Below are 5,406 nucleotides of genomic sequence, written 5' to 3' on the forward strand. Positions count from 1 at the left end.
AACATTTTGAACATTTCATGTTCAAAAAACATGAAATATTTGTTATGTATCTGGTTCACCTACATCAGATAAGACTGTCCTTTCTGCCCTGAAGAGTTCACTTTTCATCCCCTTACCTGATCTGTCACAACTTCAGACACAACCAGAATTTTAATGTACTTTAACCTATATCATAATCACTTGCTCCTGTAAAAAGAATAAAACTGTAAAACTGGATTAGCACCATGGAGTGCAATATGTAATTTCAAATCAGTAAAACACAAGACTGTAGACCAGGATTTAGGAAATTCTGACTCAGATTAGATTTGACAGGGAAAGAAAAGGGAATAAGAAGAAAGAAGTGCTTTGATTTGGAGGAATGAGCTCATTAAGATTTATAGCTCTAGACAGTGATTGTTATTAATCATTTAAATATTTTGCTGAGAGAAAGCTTTGATGCCTACCTAGGAAAGTAATATCCTTAATAAAATATTCAATAATGGTTTGAAAAAAGGGCTTATAAAATTAATAGACTTAGAGAATTTAAACAGAGTGATATGGGAATAAAACGGAACGTTTCAAAAGTTGAAGGAATTTCACATGGATGCACATGTAAACAAACCCACTGGCTAATAAGAGCCTAAATTAATCTTGTAGGTGTCAGCAGGAAGAAACATTAAATTTGTGGGGCAAATAAATGTGAAATCATTTTAAATTGCATCTCTAGAATAACATAAATTATGTGTGATAATCTGTGTCACATACGTAGTAAATACAGAGGTGTCTATTTCAGATAGATGTCTCCAGATTTGGTTGATTTTAATGCGATTTTCAGTAGGGACAAATAACTTTGGGTGTTTAGCTTGGAATAACCTAAGGGTATATGATGTTAAAATTAAAACTGTGTATGCTTTCTTGATTTAATTACAGTGGTTGCTTTTGAAAACTTTATCTGATATTCACACAGGTCTGTAATCTGTGAGAAAGAAAATGTAGCCCCTCTTTTACCCATTGTAGATAACCCCAGTCCATATGCTCAGAATCATCAAAGCTTTTCAAATCATAGATTTTCATTATCAGAATGCTAACATTTCTGTCACATATGTAAAAGAATTTACAATATTTGTAAAAAAGAAAATGGTACTCCATCTAATCATGGGTGGATCTTTTATAAAAATGTAACAGTTCACTTTTTTCTTAGAAACTTACCAGAACTTAATCACAAGAAAAGGCTCTCTCACACAACAATGTAAAAGAAAACACAGCAGGTCTTTCCATTCTTAATGGTCAATTCCTATCACATACATAGTGTCATTGCCTCTGTCATTATTTGGGACTGCTTGTGTATCTAATGGTTGATCACATAATTTCAAAGCTACTGAGTCAAAACTACTGTTACACATAGTCTACTTTTCACGTGCAAAGAAATCTTAAATGAAAACATACCAACAGTAAGTTTTATCTCAATGGATGTCTAAATATAATCATTAATCACCCTTGGTTTCCTCTAAAGCCACTGTTGAGAAATGATTCCTTCAGAGACAAATTCATCTTAGACACATATTTTGGGAGGATTTGAAACACCCCTTCCTATTTTTCTCTAGTGACCACAAAGGGAGATAAAGATGAGTTTACACCTAGGTAATTTTTAGACTCCTATGTTGGGTGGGATGAAAAACCTTCTTGGAAAGCTGCATATGTACCTTTTGAGGAAAGCTCTCAGTTAAGAGCCTCAAATCTGCAGTAACAGTAATTACAGGGCAGGTGTAGTTGCCCTGCAGCACATGTAGCTGTTCCTTTAAGTAGCTGAGAATACCTGTCCCTATAATAAACTACATTCCTATCCCTTTTTCCCCTTACTATTTTATATTCTTTAGAATCATGTTGACATGAAAAAATGGTTATGAATGGCTACTGAAATATGATTCTGTCAGATTCAATTTGTTAATTTGTTCATCATTTACCAATAAACTGTGAAGATGTTTCAAAGATAAGCCTTCTGGGGAGATGTATGTATAATTGATTTAATTTTTTGGGTTAACAGACGCAGTACATATTTGTGTTACTCATTAATGTCAGATATGCCCAAAATAATAGTAAATTATCACTGTATATTATGCCTCAACTCTCAGATTTTAAGATTTGGATTGAACAGACTTACCAGGAGAGCTCATACAACTTTGCCCTTCCCGTTAAATATAGCCTCCTTTGTACTGACAAATACACTCAAGGTAAAGCACTGTGAATTTTGTATGCCTTTCATATATGGCACACCTAGAATATTTGGAACACAAATAATCTGTAAAGCAACCAGAGAATGCCTACTGCACCACTAAGGTAGCAGTCTCTTCTGTTATCCAAGACTGGATTGCAAAATACAATGCAAGATGAATAATTTCCGCATGCCATGCTATGATCATAGCTGTGCTACTTTCCAGCTACGCCATACCTCAAATACACTGTATGTGACTCTCATCAAGACTGTACTGAGGACTGCTTCAGCTGTATCTGCAAAGCCCAGTTCTCAAATTGTGTAAGATGCCTTGCTGAGTATAGCCATTTTCACCAGGTGAAAGACCAAGGTACTTGTTTTCTTCATGGAAAGATTCACCACAGTCCCCTGTATGGCGCAAGAGATAGTCTGCTACTCAGAAAGAGGATTTTGTCCTCTGCCTCCACAGTATAATACTTCCTTACTTCACAGGGACTCTGGGAGTCAGTAAATATTTTAAGAATATGTCTCTAGGACTGTAGTCACCTCAATAACACTAAAGAGTGCCTTTAAATCATGGTTCTGAGCCTATCAGCACATGGTGAGGATATTATTTTCTCTGTAGAGTTAACCATGCTAGAAACCAAATTGTTCCAGGTGACATATAAGCTTTTGTGGTGGTTTTACTCATTAGGCAGCTGAGCTCCATCACCACTACTCTCTTGCACCCACGTCCATCTGTTCCCCCTCCTCTCCCCCCCATCCTCAAAAGGGAAAGGGGGAGAAAATAGAATAAAAAGGGCTCAAGAGTTGAGATAAGGACAGGGAGAACACTCAACAATTATTGTCATAGGCAAAACAAACTCAGCACATGGAGATTAATGAAAAGCATCACCTATTACTAACAAGCTAGAGCAGTGAGAAACAACAAAACCAAAAAACTATAAGCATCTTCTCCTCATCCACCCTCTTCTCTACCTCCTCCCCCATGTGGCACAGGGGAACGGGGAATGGGGGCTGTGGTCAGTCCCTAACGTTTCATCTCCACTGCTTCTTCACGGTAACTCTCTGCCCCTATTCCATGTGGGGTCCCTCCCACGGGATGCCATAATTCCCAAACTGATCCTGTGCGGGCTTCCCAGAAGCAGCAGCTCTTCAAGAACTGCTCCAACATGGGTCCGTACCACAGTGGCCTTCCTTGTGGAGCAAACTGCTCCAACATGGGTCCCCCACAGGCGGCAGCTCCTCCCAGATCCCCTGCTCCTGCGTGGGCTCCTGTCCACGGGCTGCAGCTCCGGCCCAGGGCCTGCTCCTGTGGGGGCTCTCCATGGGCCGCAGCCTCCTCCAGGCCACATCCACCTGCTCCACTGGGGGCTCCTCCATGGGCTGCAGCGTGGAGATCTGCTCCATGTGGGACCCATGGGCTGCAGGGGGACAGCCTGCTCCACCAGGGGCCTCTCCACAGGCCGCAGGGGAACTGCTGCTCTGTGCCTGGAGCACCTTCTGCCCTCCTGCTGCACTGGCCCTGGTCTCTGCAGGGCTGGTTCTCACTCCTCTCTACCAGCTGCTGTGGCACAGCAGGTTTTTTTCTTCTCTTAAATCTGCTCTCCCAGAGGCTCAAATGTATTTTATTGGCTCAGCTCTGGCCAGTGGCTGGACCCTTTGGAGCCGGACGAAACTGGCCCTTATCTTACATGGGGTAGCTTCTGGATTCTTCTCACAGAGGCCATCCTTGCAGTCCCCCGCTAACGAAACCTTGCCATGTAAACACAAGAGAGCTTTCTACTTTGTATGAACCATACGCAAATCCACATCATGTCTGGGTATGAAGGGATCAGTGGGCAGGCCAGGCTGTGGCATCCATATTATGAATTTGCCTCTACATGTGATTGCATCTCCAAACCAGGAAATGTCCAGGTTTAGAAAAATGCTTCCAGCTCAGATCCATAAGAGAAAGAAGCACATTCTCCAGATGCATTAAGCCTAAGAAAAACACCATGGTGCTCCTAGAATTGGTAGCAGGGAACAACAGATCATTCCGCACCATAGGAGAGACTCTAAACCATTTTTCATGTTGTTAGTTGATGTGACGTACATGATTGCAGCTAACTATATGCTTACACTGATACCAGTGATCTCAATACCCTTTTATGTCCTTGGTCTCAGTAGCACCTTACAGCTGATAAGTAGATAGATAGATAGATAGATAGATAGATAGATAGATAGATAGATAGATAAAAGAAGTTTGTCCTTTTATAACAAAAGGGCAATATCATTTTCTGATACTTCTATTGTATGGGAAAAATCTTTTGTTAGTTTGAATACTGGTGAAGTCTGAAAACAAATTCAGTCTCTGAAAGGCTACTGTGCATCAGACACTGTTTGTAACCATTAATCTATTTATTATGACTGCAATATGCTTTCAGAATGAACTATCTTCTGGCCTCAATCTAAATATAATTGTATGGTTTTTGATTAATTCCGGGAAACTACAGTATAAAGGTTGCCAACAATAATGACTAGATTTGAGCACTTAGTAGTAAATTATTAAGTATAATGAGAAGATGTGGGCTTCATTTGCATTTGTCTTAAAGAAAGGACTGGACATCAGCCAGTGTTCAAATTTATTAACACTAAGAAATGCTGTCACAACTCATGTTTGCATGGGATATTAGTCATGCATTTTGTTAATCTAACATAATATAGAACATAATTTATTAAGGCATTAAAATAATAGCTCTTACTGAATTTTGCCATCAATGTGAGGACATGCACAATAGACTCTGAAGCTATACATGTACTCTATTAGAGCTAATTGAAACTAGATGATACAATTAACCTGCTTTTTAGTAAAAAACATTAACACAATGTGAAATTCTAATCACAATAAAAGAGAATAACATTTGAGGGAATTGTGGTGTATAAACTCAAATCATCCTTTTTTCATTTCTTGTAAAATAAAATGGAAAAATAGTTACCAATAAAGGAAAATCAGAAGTATCAAAAGCATCACTTGGGCCAGATACTGTCACCAGCTTTACTCATTTTACCCAGATTTTCCATGAGAATGTGACATTTCAGTGACTTCCAGAAGTGATGAGGCATACAGACTCCTGATGCAACACAAGAGAACTGAACAGGTGGTTATGGTACAAATGAGCTGGAAAGATAATCCATTTAAACTAAACACTGTGCCATTATGAAAATTGAAGTTT

This window comes from Anser anser (assembly GCF_964211835.1).
Source record: "Anser anser genome assembly, chromosome: 3".
Classification (NCBI taxonomy): Eukaryota; Metazoa; Chordata; class Aves; order Anseriformes; family Anatidae; genus Anser; species Anser anser.